The sequence below is a fragment of the Apus apus genome, chromosome 3, assembly GCF_020740795.1.
Source record: "Apus apus isolate bApuApu2 chromosome 3, bApuApu2.pri.cur, whole genome shotgun sequence".
Lineage (NCBI taxonomy): Eukaryota > Metazoa > Chordata > Aves > Apodiformes > Apodidae > Apus > Apus apus.
In genome coordinates, this window is record NC_067284.1 from 31,235,710 (window position 1) to 31,250,273 (window position 14,564).

A 14,564-nucleotide genomic window follows, 5' to 3' on the forward strand; every position below is an offset into this window, starting at 1 on the left:
TACAGTCAAGTATTATGATTTATTGTCACTTACAGTCTCAATTTTGCATATTCCATTATATTAAGGCAATAATTTGGGGATTAAAAGACTATGTTTTTGCTTATCTGCTTTTGATTCTAAAGTTTTTTTCAGTACTGCATTCCAAGTCTTTGTCACATTTTCTGCATATTTTTTTATAAAACTTCTGACAACTTTCAGTTAAGCCAAAGGACAAGGCTGTTGTCTTAACCATGAGTTTTGGCTGCAGTGCCATACTGGGGATATGAATGGCTTCAGTGTATCTGCTGTCTTTACAAGAATGCTCTCATAGGCTGGCAGAAAACTGTTGTTTGCCCTCCCAGTGCTGATTCAGGGAAAAAAAAGCAACTCTGATCATCCTGTGGCTTCATCTGTGCACGCAGACCCTTTCTCTCCTAGACAACTGATGTAGCAGGGGACTCGGGACCTGCTCTATTTTTCACAGTGTTTCCTGTGGAGTAGTATTAGTAGTTAAGCAGTTGAGTGAGTAGTCTATGGTTTGATTAGGAGATTTGCCTTTAATTATATTAAACTGCAGATATGAAAAGGAAATGGAAAACAATTACAAACCAACCCACCACTCAGTTTGAATGGTTTAGCAATTCTGTTGTGTCTAACAGGCTGTGGTCAGCTGTCCTTTTTCTAAGACAAGATCCTTTTCTATTCTGCTTTGCAGATGGGAACTCATAATGTTCATATTTCTGTGACCTTTTGAAGGAGATCAGATGAAAAGATCATAATGATAATTCCTATTTTTTACTTCTGATGGCTGGGAGGAGCTGTTGAAAAGATGCTTGCTCCTCTGGCTGCATGCTGTAAAGTAATGGGAATGATTTTTTTCTGTTTAATAATCAAATTAGATCAGAGATGCTTTCAGTTTTTCTTCATGTACAGTCAGTGAATACTGGAGCTGGCAGTGCTGGTACAGAATGGTTTTCAAATAACTTAATTGTTCACTGATGGTGTCATTTATGGTGCTGACACCATAAGTGTCCTTTCTTAAAAAGGCTGAAGAAAATGAGGAACAGAGAAAGTGAACCAATGTGTCTGATAGTTTTATTTACTGAGGAAAATATCATCAGATGGTTCTAGTCTTGATGAGACAATATTATGTTTTTCCTTTTTATAGCCTCATTTCCATCTTTTTGAAGAATAGTAACTGAGTGATAGCTTTTTGCATTAAAATACTTTTCTGTTATCCTCAATGTGCCACTATGACAGTTTAATTATACAACTACACTCTGCTTATATTGAACTGAAATTAATTATTGAAGAAATGGACTAATGCTTACTCAATACAGCCTTTTTCTACCCTATAAAATCTAAATGATCATCAGAAATACTTGGAAATGTAGATGGGTCTTGCAGGTTTTCTGGAAAATAGTGGATTCTGATGTAGCAAGTTCAAGCATAGGGCTTTTTCACTATGATAAAGGGATCAGCTTTATTTGCATTGATCACAACTTCACTTGTGAGCAGCTAGGTTCCTAATTTTCAGAATCTTAATTTTTTTTTTCTTGACTGTCACTTGGAAATTTTATTGACTTCTGTTTCTGGAATATTGAGGTTATTTCTTGTTATCATAAAACTCCACAACAAATTACAGTCTCTGAAAGCTATCACTCTGGTTCTTGGAGAAATTTTCAGCTGACCTGCCTCCATCCCAGCTCCAGCCTCTAGTAAGTAGGTCATTTGCAGCATAAGAATTGGATAATACCTGGCACCTGTTGTACACATCTAACTCTTGGGGACTTCTATATTTAGCAAGTGAGGAATATGAAGATGAATTTAGGAAAATATATTAAGGCAACAGTTCATTACTGGCCCACCATACTCTGCTATGTGATCAACTTCTTCCTATCTTTATTATTTCTGCTACTGCTGTTTACCAGGCTTCATGTTTTGTTGCTGGTGAGGATCCACTAAAGGAAGCATCTGTGGATTTCTTAATCTCACAGGTGAAGATCTCCTTTATCTATATATATGTGTGTGTGTATATATAAATAGAAGTTACATATAATTTTCCAAGTTATATAATGTGATATACGTATATGAAATACTTTTTTACCCATTAATTTATCTAAGCAATGTCTGGTAGGGGGTGGATCTGACAGAATTGTCAAAGTGATTGCATACTGTCCCACCCACACTGGCTTTCCTGAAGGACTTGTTGTTAAGACTTCTGATGTCTGTCTTTTTCTCAGCACATTGCCCTTGAGGTACATCCTCTTCAGATTTGGGTATGTTGACAATCATGCTTTCATTTTGCCAGGCAGTGCAGGCTCAGTGTAGCCTCCTTCTGTTGCAGTTGGTTGCTATGCACAAATTGTGGCAGACCTGTTCAGTCTGTTCCTGGTAGGGTAGTAAAAGAGGTGAGGAGGCCAGGTTATTGAATCACAGGATCATGAAATGGTTTGAGTTGGGAGAGACCTTCCAAGATTATCTAGTGCAATCCCTCTGCCATGGGCAGGGAGGTCTTTCAGTAGGTCAGATTGCTCACAAGCTCCATCCAACCTGACCTTGAACACTTTCAATGGTGAGGAATCTGGGGCTGGTTCTTTTTCAGCTTTTTAAAAGGATCTTTCTGGTATATCAGTCTGTTCTTACTCATAGATGAACCTGTTAGATGACTGCTTCCTGCCCAAATGCCTCTGCCTAGGGACTATAGGAGGGGTCATGCCATATTGCTTAAGGCAGTTGTAATTTTCTGGACCTGATGCTTTAGTCGATGTCCTCTTAGGAGGAAAATGAATGTTATTTAACTGTGGTTTTCCTTCTGTTGCTACTTTCAGGAGCAGTTTTCCCTTTGTCTCTCTATATCGGTATTAAGAAGTGTATCCATCCAAATGGAATGAGAGCGATGCTCTGCGACTTGTGTGGTCAGGCTTACATCAACAGGGCAATCTTTTAACAGTGACTGAAAATTCAAGACAAAGCTATTTGCAGTCAGTGTATATATATTTTTGACCTGGATTTCTGAGAAAATGGAGATCACATGCAAATCTCATTGTGAATGTCTTTCATTCTTGCTCTAATAACTTCTAAACCTTCTGACAAATTCCAGTTGCATTTGAGAGTGGTAGAAGCTTATCTCCAATAAACCTACAAGTTTTCTGGCAGTTTTCTGTTTTAGACAGATGGAATCATTCCTGCTGAAGAGATATTACAGTCTGAACTCTTCCTATAAGTTTGACACACATTCCTAAGAAACTAGGTTTTACTGGTTCAGTTGCTTACAAATCAACTTACATTTTGCTTCTATTTTTTGACCTCATCTTAAATTAGACTGTTAATTCCTCTTTGGATATTTTTGTAACAATTTTGATTATGGAGGAAGAGGAAGTGTTTAGTCTTTACTCTCAAGTACCTGATCATAATATTGCAGAAACTGCATGATGAAAAAGGAAAGGCTCTTGTATAAACTTACCATATGACCCCTTCAATTAGCTGATCATTTTTGCACACTGATATCTGCTGAATACATCTTATGGTTTTCTCTTTGTTTCTTCATGCTGGTTTGATTAATATTCTACCATCGTCTTCCTTCATGTATGAAGTATTTCTTGTCATGCATTTGCAGCCCAGAGGAGAAAACACCTCCTCCTACTTTCTTTATATTAATTATGCATTGCTCTTACCTTTGATTTGTACTGTCTGTTCTTTTGTGGAAGAAGTGCTGACCAAATGTATGTGTTGAGGATATGTGTAAGGTGTGTTAGATTTGTGGAGAGTCAGTCCATACTTAATTTTTTTTTTTAAAAACAAAGCCCATAACTTTTAAGTGTTCTGGTTGTTTTTTCCTAATGTTATTTGTACTTCTGGTATTTGTTGACATCTTAGATTTTGAGAGGCTTGCAGATGACATTTCTCTCCACTTTAAATTGCTAGGTTATGCTTGTTTCAGTCATTGTTTCCTAGTGTTGTCTGTGTGTGTGTCACTTTCTAGAAAAGCTGGAGTGACAACATCCATTAGGTTTCACTAGCTGCAGCTGGTAAGCTGGGAGAGGTAGGATAATGACAGTCACTGCTGCAGGATGCCTGTGCCAGCTCCGATGAGCTGTTGGTGCTCATTGCATCTTGAGGCTTGCTCTCAGCTGATCCTCAGGACCAGACTTGACAGCTGTGCAGGCAGGAAAGATACAAGTGTGCTGCAGGGGCTGTCTGGGAGGATGCAGGAGGGCTTCTGACAACTCAAGGTGACACTGGCAACTTTGCTGTGTATGTGATACAAGTGGGTCAAGAGCCTACTATGCTCTGACTTGCTGCTAAGAACAAACTGCAGTCATAGCCTTTGTGCCTCAGAAAGCTTCAGGTAAAACAGACCATGCAGCTCTTCCTGTTAATCACTGAGAAATGCAGTCTGTCAAGGCTGTTAAGCACAACATAGTGGTGAACTTTGTAGTTACTGCATGTGTTGATGCTAACCACTTCCTAAGGGTGCAGTGTGTTATCTCTGATGGTAAACAGTTAAAAGCCTTAAGTTCATGGGTTTTCATCTGTCTGTACTCACTTGCAGGGTGTAAGTTTATCTCAAGGCTCCAAACTAGTTTGTTTTTCTTTATCTTGTGATGTGACAATCCCCGGCCTTGGGAAAGGTTAGGCTAGGAGCATTTGGGCTGTGTGAGGCTTGCGCTACATAGTGCTGCTGACCCTGGCACCTGTCCATGCTGTTGTTGGCTCTGGTATGTCTGTGCTCTGTACTTTGGATCAGTGTGGCTCTGAGGGAGCCATTCTCCACTGTGTGAGTTCATCCTTCTCTCTGCTGTATTTTCTCACCTCCACTGCTTGGCTGAGCAAATGCTGCCAGAGCTTAACTTGCATCAGATTGCTGCTGTCACTGAGCATCAACTCTGGTAGTGTTCAGAGTATGTAACCTCCCCTATTTATCTTCTTTCTTCATGATGTGATGTTCCCCTGGGGCAGAAGCATCATCCATGCACTTTGTATGGATTTGTGTCTGGAAATCCATTCTCAAATATTTAATCAGTCATTGTTATTTAGGGTAAAATGTGTACAGTTCGTTCTCGTTTTCCTGTTCTCTTTGCATCTGCAAAGAGATGTTAGTAGGATGCTAACCCACTTCTTTTTCATCTCTTGTCCCAGGTTGACATTGCCTTTGAAAATTATTAGTTTAGAGGGAGCAGAAATGTAGTTCTAGCTTCAGTTCACATTAGCTGAACAGCAACTTAAGACAAATTCTTAGACAACTCATAAATCCGAAGAATGCAATAGTTTTTTTAGCAAACTGTCAGTTAGTGCTGTTTTTACCAGTCCCTTCACATTATCATTAGCTCCTTATACAGCTGCAGTTCACAGATTTGAATGAAATCTAGTATTTACAGCTGTGTTCCTTGCCTTTCAACTTAGACTACTGCTTTGAAGCCTTAATATAGTTACAGGTAAATGTGATTTTTAGGTTGGGATTTTGTTTTCTTGACATCCACGATTCTACTGTACTGGTCTCCAGAGAAACACAGGTCTGTTACCTTTTGTTAATGGGGCTCATTGCTTTTGGGTGGAATGATTCAACATAGCTGCCAAATATAAGGAAAAATGGTCATGTCCCCTCATTTTGCTAATAATAGTGATGTACCATGTATCTGGCAGGCAACACTGCTGCTAGTGGCAACTTCAGGAGGGATTTCTGGAAGGGCAGCAGGGTCATTTAGGATCCCTGCTTTTTTTTTTTTTTTTCTCAGGATCTTTCCTCATACAGCTTCATTTCTTATCCCTTGGAAGTGACTAATTTTCCTTGAAATAACAGCTAATTTCTCGCTGTGTTATCAACTAATTCTGATTTTTGAACTGTGGAAGGATGGCAAGGATGGTGCTTTTTTTGGAGGAAAAGACATATGCTGGTCAGAGTGTTACTATAATTACAAGTTGGAGAGTGCCAGTGTAAAACAATATGTGGATATGCACATCAGGATGTCCTATTAAAGTCACCTCAACTAACATGCAAATCCACTTCTCTAAATATTAAGGGAGTTTTCGTAAGATTCCCGTAACATGGGTGATACGGAAATTGTCCAGCCCTACTAGCTGTGGAGGTTTTAAAGAATTCACAATATCTGGAGTTGAATGTGAAAGAGGAAATTCTTGTTCTTAAAAAATAGTCTTTACAGTCAAAGCAACTTAAGAGAAGTATATTTAAATGAAAGGCAATAGAAATCTGTTAGGCTGCAGTAAGGTTTAGATCTTTTATCCTTTAAAGCTCTCTGATAAATTTTTTACGGACTTTGGTTTTTGTTTCTTCAATGTTTGCCAATTATGCTAAGATGTTGGTAATCTTGAGGAAGGGAGGCAGTCTGAAGGAAACCAAGAAAATAACCTTTAAGTGAAGTACAACTTAATTGCTTTACAAGCAGCAGCTCTCTCTCATCCCTGTGTAACTGCCTGCATTACTGGGAAGCTCGTGTAAAACTGCTAGCAAGTAAAAATGACCCATTCCATTGTGTGTAGCAGGCTGCTTGCCTACCCTCTGGGAGGGGAAGGGGAAAACCAGCTCGTCTGATGTAAGAGAGCAGCTTGCAGTATGTACAGAGAGCTGCCTGAAACTAAATGTGAATGGCCCACCTCTGAACAGGTACTTAGTGGTGATTGAGAAGGCAGTAGGTATCTTTGCACTTAAAAGTTGGTGAAAGGCTGTAGGTAGTTAGTACCAGACCATCAGCAAGTAAATCTTCCAAGAAACGTGGGAAATGCTCATTATAGGAGCTGTGGAGCTGAGCTTAGGTGTTTCATGTCAGCTGAAGTCTTTATCTGCTGTCCAAATGTTTCAGTACTTAAGTGGGAGAAAATCAGAAGTGAGGTCTCTCCCATACATTCATGACAGCATTGATTATTTCTGTGATGGTATGCAGAACTCTAGTACTTGAAGATGGTAAATGCTGTAACATGAAAATAAAAAATAATTTAAAAGGCTTATGCTTCTATTTGGTATGGACATCTTATTTCTGAACACATGCATCAGATTTAAGCAGATCATGTTTTGATGCATTTATAAATGCTCAGTTTGGCTTCATTATACCAGTATCTTCTGTGATGGAGTCATTATATACTTAGGGAATATCAGTGCCAAATTGACTTTCTCTTACATTAAGGTGGCTCCTGCCACTTAAAACTATTATGTTCCTACAGTGATGGGAAGTCTGTAAGGATCAGAAAAGATTCCTTGATTTGCCTGAACTTTTTTTTTTTAATATAACTTGTTTTAGAGAAACCCAGGAACAGTAATTTTCATAATACTACTACAAAAAAATCTCCTAGTTTTATTTTTCTTCCTAGTCAGTGTCCATTCAGTACACTGGAACAAGGAAATGAGGATATGTTGAAATAGGGATACTTTGCATAAATAATTTCCAAAATACTTGCCAATTTTGGATGCTGACATTTCCTGTGGATGTTAAAACTTAAGTCATATAATGGAACTGTCAAGGCAAACAAGATGAATTCCTCAGAAAAAAAATAATGTAAATATATTGGTTTTCCCCTCAATGTCATATGCAAAGTACACAAATGCAAAGAGAGTAGAGTAGCTTCAGGGCAATCTGTCTCAAAATGGGCAAGTGCATTGTGCATCTGAAGATCTGTCTTAAAAGGGGGTGAACTCTTAATGTGTAAAGACTGGGTTTGTCAGTAAATGAGTACTGTATGACAGGGAAGATGCAAGTTATTTCAGAGCCTTGTCAGAGAATTGTCTGGTGTTGGCCATGGAGGCAGCCAGGCTGAATGGGGGCCTTTGACTACTGTGGTGTTATGAATTGCAGCGTCGCATGCCACGCTGTAAATGAGTAGCAGCATACACAGAGAAGGGGTTGTGTACCCTGTATACAGAGCTGTATTTTCCTTCCTGACAGTTCTTGTTCAGATCATTCTCATCTTTTATGGTTTCTCCCTGTGTGTGTAGGGGAGTGTTGGTTGGCTTGGTTTTGAGGCTACATGGGAAACCTGAGGTTGAAAACTGAAGATAAATAGCATATCAAATTCCCTTTTCCATCAAAAGGCCCATAGTCCTCTCTTGACCAATATTATGCCTTTGGTAAATGTGTTAATAAAATACAAGATGCAGAGGAAGATCAATGGCAGTTGCAGTACAGCTCTAACCCAACAGGCATAGAAAGAGTGCCCCCACAGAATTCTGGGGATGTAGGGAATATATTCTTTGGCATAATGCTATCATAACAATCTCTTCTTGCCTCCTATTTTGACCTTGTTTTGACTGTGTAGCTTGCTACCAGTCATCAGAGATCAAACCATTGCCAAGTCTGTCCCTCTGGCCATAGACTATATGAAATGCAGAGGTACAGAGGTTAATAGAGATACAACTGCCCCATATTGTGTGGACATTTTGTGGTCTGAAAGGGGTTGCCCTGTGTATTTCTCTTCACTTGGTCCATCTCTCGAGTGTTCATATTTCAAGTGGGAATGCAAGTGCTTCAGGACTACAGGAATGCAAATCTAGGGCATTTAAAATGAAAATTTCCTGCATTAAAAGAAAGCTATCTTTTTTTCCAGTAAAATACTTTGTTTCAAAGTGCCTGAGATGAGCACTAACTTTTCTGGTCCCTTTATGACTGACTGTCAAAATGAGGTCATGTTAAATCTATGGAATTGTAGGTCAGGCTGAACCTGTCCTTAGTCTCCTGTTTAATTTCTGTCTAGTACTTCAAGTGAATAATAGCTTTAAAAATATTTTAAAATGGAGGAATTAAACTTATCTATGCTGTCATACATGTCTAAGGGATGGATAGAAATTTTTCAGAATTTAGACTTTTTTACACAACTTTGCATTTCCTTCCAAATCCTAGTAAAATTATTTTAATATTTCCCCTTAAGAAACTAGAATAGAAAGTCACGTGGAAAAAGCTTTTTTTCCTACACAGTATCACCTACCTATATCACCCTTTTTATAAGAATCCATACAGTATTTCATCAACTTTACTACATTTGAAAATCATCTGGAAGGACTGCAAAACCTTCTCCAGTAAGACAAATATGATATACTGATTTCATTGTACTAACAGTAGGTTTTGATTGTTCTTCACTGGAGGGAAAAATAGATACAGGGAAGACATTTTCCATTCCGCCTTTTTAATGAGCCGTGTGAGTGTGTAGTTTTCTTCTCTTGAAGACTTAGTGTGTGCTCTTCTATTGCATATATTAAAGTAAACCTGATGGTTAAATCCAAGTTATGACCACCTCTTCTTACAAATCTAAAATGACAAGGCTTCTTTGGCAAGTGCATCCAGGAGTTACTAGAGTATTAATAGCTGTCAGGTTCAAGGCAAAGCTAGTAATTAAATCTTCTGGTCTATCATGTTAGAAATGTAATATATTTCCCTGTTTTTAGCACACAGTATCTCATGTACTAGTATGAATGGATCTGTTAAAATACCTTTTATCGCTATGCTTTGAGCTTTTCTGTCTTCATGAAATCATGTAACTACTCTCTGTAATAAGCTTTAAAGAGCTTTCCACACCTGATCTGACCTGATAAAAAGAATCTTACTGTCATGAACCAGTGAGACAAATAACTGTTCAGCTGTGGTAACCTGAACAACCCTTGCCAAAAGAAAATGATGTGGCATATGTAAACTTAAGGAAAGGAGGGGAAGGATTGTTGCAGCTGGATAGCTTCAGACTCCTCTGGGGAGTCCATGGGAATTTTGCCTTCTGACTTAAATGACCAGTGGAGTTAGGCTGAAACTGAGCAGCAAAGAGCTTTACCCAAAGGTCATATGTGCTTTTACCTTCACTAAACAGTATATCTAAGTTCTGCTTAAGTGTCTCAAGTTGTTACTCTGTCTAACCTCTCTGGCATAGGGATTACAGGACTTTAAGACATATAAATACCTTGCACAGCAGAACTTCCCTCTGAGTGCCGTTGTCCTTGGCTCCTGCAGAGCTGTCACTGCTGAGAGATCTCATCTTTCACCCTGAGGTTCTTTCCCCTTTCTGTGAGGGTGACAGTGTAGGACTGTGTGAATTGTGGCCTCCTAACTAGGCTAAGGAGGCTGGTGAGGACATAAGTTTTGCATAATCACATATTGTTACCACCATAAGTAAAGGTGAGAATCCAAGGCTGAAATTCCCTCTTATGAATATAATGTGTCAAACTTCATCCTTTTCTTAAGCATCCTTAATCTTTCATCCTTGGACCTTGTGCCTACTGGGCTGTGTGAGCTGCATCATCAGCCCTGCCAGGATGAAGTCGAGGGAGGTGAGTTTCACAGCCACTCGTGCCTCCTAGCTGCTCTTGGCTGGCACAAAAAAAACCAGCTGAACCATGGGCTGATGCACAAATACAGAGCAGATCCCACAAACTTTCTTTCCGCATCTGTCACTAGTCCTGTGCTGAGCCTGACACAGGCTTCCCAGTTCTGCCTGTCAGCTTGTGGCTCTGTACAATAGAGCTTTTCTTGTTGAGAAAACTATTAAAGCACGTGAGCAAAAGCACATCGGGTGAATGGAGCAGCCGCTAACTGTAAGATATGTACGAGTAGATGTCTGAGAAAAAAAGTGAGAATCAAGATGGTCCAGAAGGACTGGGCCTGGACCAGACACCATTTAACAATTTCATTTGTAGGACAGAAACCTAAAAAAACAAGCCAAGTATGGTGTTTACCAGTCTGTTATTTCCAGATTTTTATGATAAGTGAGCAGTCACAATTAATTACTTTCTTTTTTACAAGTAAAACCAAAGGCAGGTAAGAAGAGTGTGGCTGAATGCAGTCAAATTTCTGAGAGATGAGTTTTGTGGACATCCATAGCATGGGAGACTGCATCCAGGAAAGCAGCAACTCTGCAAAGGTACTAGGGATCAGGATGAATAGAGGACTTTAAGTTACCAGTGCACCATTGCAAGGAGAGAAGAGAGGACTTGGCAGATGGGATATATAAAGTAAACTTTTTTCTTTTTGCATGGCATTAATGGCAGTAATACTCAAATTCTGTGTCTGGTCCTAGTTTTCACATCTTTAAAAGGTCTTTTGAAAACCTGCAGGATGTATAGAAAAAGAGCCATGAGAATTATTAGTGCTTAAAAAATTCTTGGTAAAGATTTAATGCAAAAAGCTTGCGGTATGAGCAACTTTTATTTACTTTTTTTCCTTGCATTTGTTTTATTTGTTATTATTGGATCCCTGTCCAGATAATTTTAGGACAGACTTAATTTTATCCAAAGATGAATATCTAAAATAGGTCAGGTGGATTGATCTGTCAGGTCCATCTCTGAGACAGATCACTTTTGCTTATGGAGGACATTGTCACTGGCTGATCAGAAGCAGGCAACTAGCTCTTAAACACTGGTGAAAAAAAGATCAAGGGAAAAGAGGCTGAGAAAGTTATTAAAATTATGGAAAAGGAGTTTGAGGCTTTTCACATTACTTAAATATCAAACGAGTTTAAAATGGCAAGATATCATCGCAGGAGAGATGACCATTGCTTATGTCCCTTCAGAAATACTTCTTAAAGTCAGATTTTCTTGGTTGAAGCCCAAGAAAAGGAAGGTCATGAGCATGTTAGTTGTCTGACAGGTCAGAAGGTGAACACTCCATTTCATGTATATTATGCATGTTCTTTCTACAGGATTTAGACTTACAGATTCTTGTTAAATATCATGATCAGCCTGCAGGCTGGGTAGCTGGCAGGGTGCTGGCTAATAAAGGAAGAGCTTCTTGGGAAAGCCTTTTGTGGGAGGAGAGATAAGAGGTTTGTTTGGCTCTGTGTAGAGCTTAACCTTGTAGCTGTGTATCTCCAAGGAAACGTCAAGAGAATTGAAATTTCCAGTTTGGATAAGGGGAGGCCTGGAACAGGAGGCAAATCGTTGAGATCTCTGTGTAGAGAGGATAACTTTTTTTTTTTTGTGGCTGAAGAAGACTGCCCAGGAGCAAACAGGAGGAGAGACAAACACTGCTGATAAAGGGAGATCTTTCCTCAGAATCCCTACTGCCTTTGAAAGATAGAAGTGATAGAGAGAGCCCCAGGATGGCAGTGCCAGTGAAGTGCTTAGTGAGGTGCTGGCAATGGCAAAATGTTGTAAGGGTGAAACAGGTCAGGAGATGAAGTGGGATCAAGCTGATGCAGTGGCAGAGTACTGGACAGGACAAATTTTGTGCTCAGGAAGAAGGGCTGGAAAATACCTGTGGTAGAGCTGTAAGCAAAGAATTTGCAGGTACCTTAAACACTAACTGTACCTTGACAGTATGCAGAGACTAAGTGTCTTAGCTGCCTTGACATGGAAGTACCTTATACTAACTTTCTTTTATTTTCCTTTAATTTTTGTTATTTCTCTCTTCCTCTCATTTAGAGAGTGAGAGTATGGTGGGTTGACCTTGGCTGGCAAAGCTAGTCTGTCACTCCTCAGCAGGACTGGGGAGGAAGAGAAACTAAGGTAGAAAAAAACTGGTGGATCAAGATAAGAGCAGGGAGAGATCATTCACCAGTTACCATCAAACCACACTTGGCTCATGGGAAAACTAGTTTACCAATCAAATCAGACTAGTTTAGTGAGAAATAAAAAAACAAATCTTGCCTCCCACCCCCTCCCTTCTTTTCAGGCTCAACTTCACTCCTGATCTCTCTACCTCTTCCCCCTGACTGGTACAGGGAGATGGGGTATGGGGGTTGTGGTCTGTTCATCACATGTTTCTACCTCTCCTTCCTTCTCAGGGGAAGGACTCCTCACACTCATCCTCTGCTCCAGTGTGGGGTCTCTCCCATAGGAGATAGTCCTCCATGAACTTTTTCAGTGTCAGTCCTTCCCATAGACTGCAGCAGTTCTTCTCAAACTGCTCCAGTGTTGTTCCCTTCTGTGGGCTCACAAGTCCTACTAGCAAACCTGTTCCAGTTTTGGCTCCTTTCTCCATAGGTCCTGCCAGAAGCCTGCCCCAGCACAGGCTTCCCGTGGGGTCATGAAATACTTCAGGTGTCCACCTGTTCTGGTGTGGGGTCCTTGGCGGGCTACAGCTGGATATCTGCTCCATTGTGGACCTCCGTGAGCTGCAGGGGGACCCCACGGTGGAATCTTGGCTCCAGTGCCTGGAGAACCTCCTACCTTTCCTTCACTGACCTTGTCTCCAGAGTTGTTGCTCTCATATTCTCAAGCCTCTCTCCAGCTGCTGTTGTGCAGGTTCCCCCCATACCCACTTCTTAAATGTGTTAGTCCAGAGGCTCTACCACCATCACTGGTTCTGCCTGGGCCAGCAGCTAGTCTGTCCTGAAGTCAGCTGGCATTGGCTCTATCAGATATGGGTGAAGTTTCTAGCAGCTTCTCACTGTAACTCGGGGAATCAACGAGTGGCTTCTAAAACATTGCCATGCAAACCCAGCTTGGAGGCATAACTAGAACCACTGGCAGAAGTTCTAAATTGAAAGAAGGTGAACAGTGCAGCTCTTCAAACCATTTAGTTGTGCTTCCCACCATTAAAGAAAGTGGCAGGTCTCTTGAGGTGTCCAGCCCAAGGCAGGTCATGTACACAAGCAGTATTTGTTAGCCATGTACAAATTCCTTGTCTTGCTTTCAGAGTCCTCAGGAAAAAGGTTATTAATTTGTGGTGTTCAGTATAACAAGCTGATGCATCCAACGGTACTTCTGACCCTAAGCTCTAGAAAGCCTTTCTTATTTTACAAGCAGATATGCTGTAATGAAAATAGATCTTGTTTGTCACTTTTTTCTCCTAAAAAGTTAAGAGAATGTGGGAAGAGGGTAATAACATAGTTTTCTCAGATTTCTTAATTTTCAAGCAGTATTTGCAGCAAAGAAACAAGTAGGAGGGGAAGGTTAAAGTGAGAAGGATCTGGAAGAAGGAATAAGGGAACCTCCTTTTGGTGATATAACTTGGTTGAATAACTGATCAGTAGCCTAAAATGTTACAGTTCATATATATCTGAGCTTGTTCAAGTGCAGGTTACCTGAGTGTTCAGGTGGTTCCTTTTAACTCCTTTTTTTTGAGGTTTTTTGTAAAAGTATGGCAGGTATATGGAAAATATATCTCTCTCTAAATGAAAATAAGAGACTGGAGGATGAGAATATTGCAGCAATTAAAGCTTATTTTCAGAAGTTCTAAATTTAACGCATGCTTATTTAAAACATAGTGCTTGTTTAAGCATATTGCTTAAAACTTACAGATGAGTACAAAGACCAGAATCTTGTGTGTTTGGCTATAAACAAATTCCAAGCTGCATTTTTTTTTTTAGCTTTGGTAATACAGGACAGGTTTTATGTTAAAAATCTACATATTCATTTTTGAGGACATAGGTTTTCTGATTATTCACTGTAAAGTAACTGAGCAAATGATTTCTTTCACAGAAATAACCCTGTTGGATAAAACTGAAAATGGAAAATAGATTGATGCGAAACTCAAGACTCCTGCCAATTGCTGTGTTCTGTGTTCCTCCTCTTCTCTGGCATCTCATCACATTAAAATGCTCTGCCTACAGACTGAGTTTGCTCAAAGTAGTGGGCTTTGTATGTGGTTTTATATGTATGTTTTCCTGGTACGGTTTCTGGAAATGCGTTTCTAAATGTGTGGAAAGTTGCTGTA

The 14,564-nt window shown here is 39.8% G+C and overlaps 1 protein-coding gene across 6 annotated transcripts in view; it reads left to right on the plus strand.

Moving 5' to 3' along the window:
* The window catches only part of RNF144A (ring finger protein 144A), a 62,321-nt gene that overhangs the window by 2,011 nt on the left and 45,746 nt on the right, over window positions 1–14,564 (plus strand). The window lies entirely within an intron of this gene.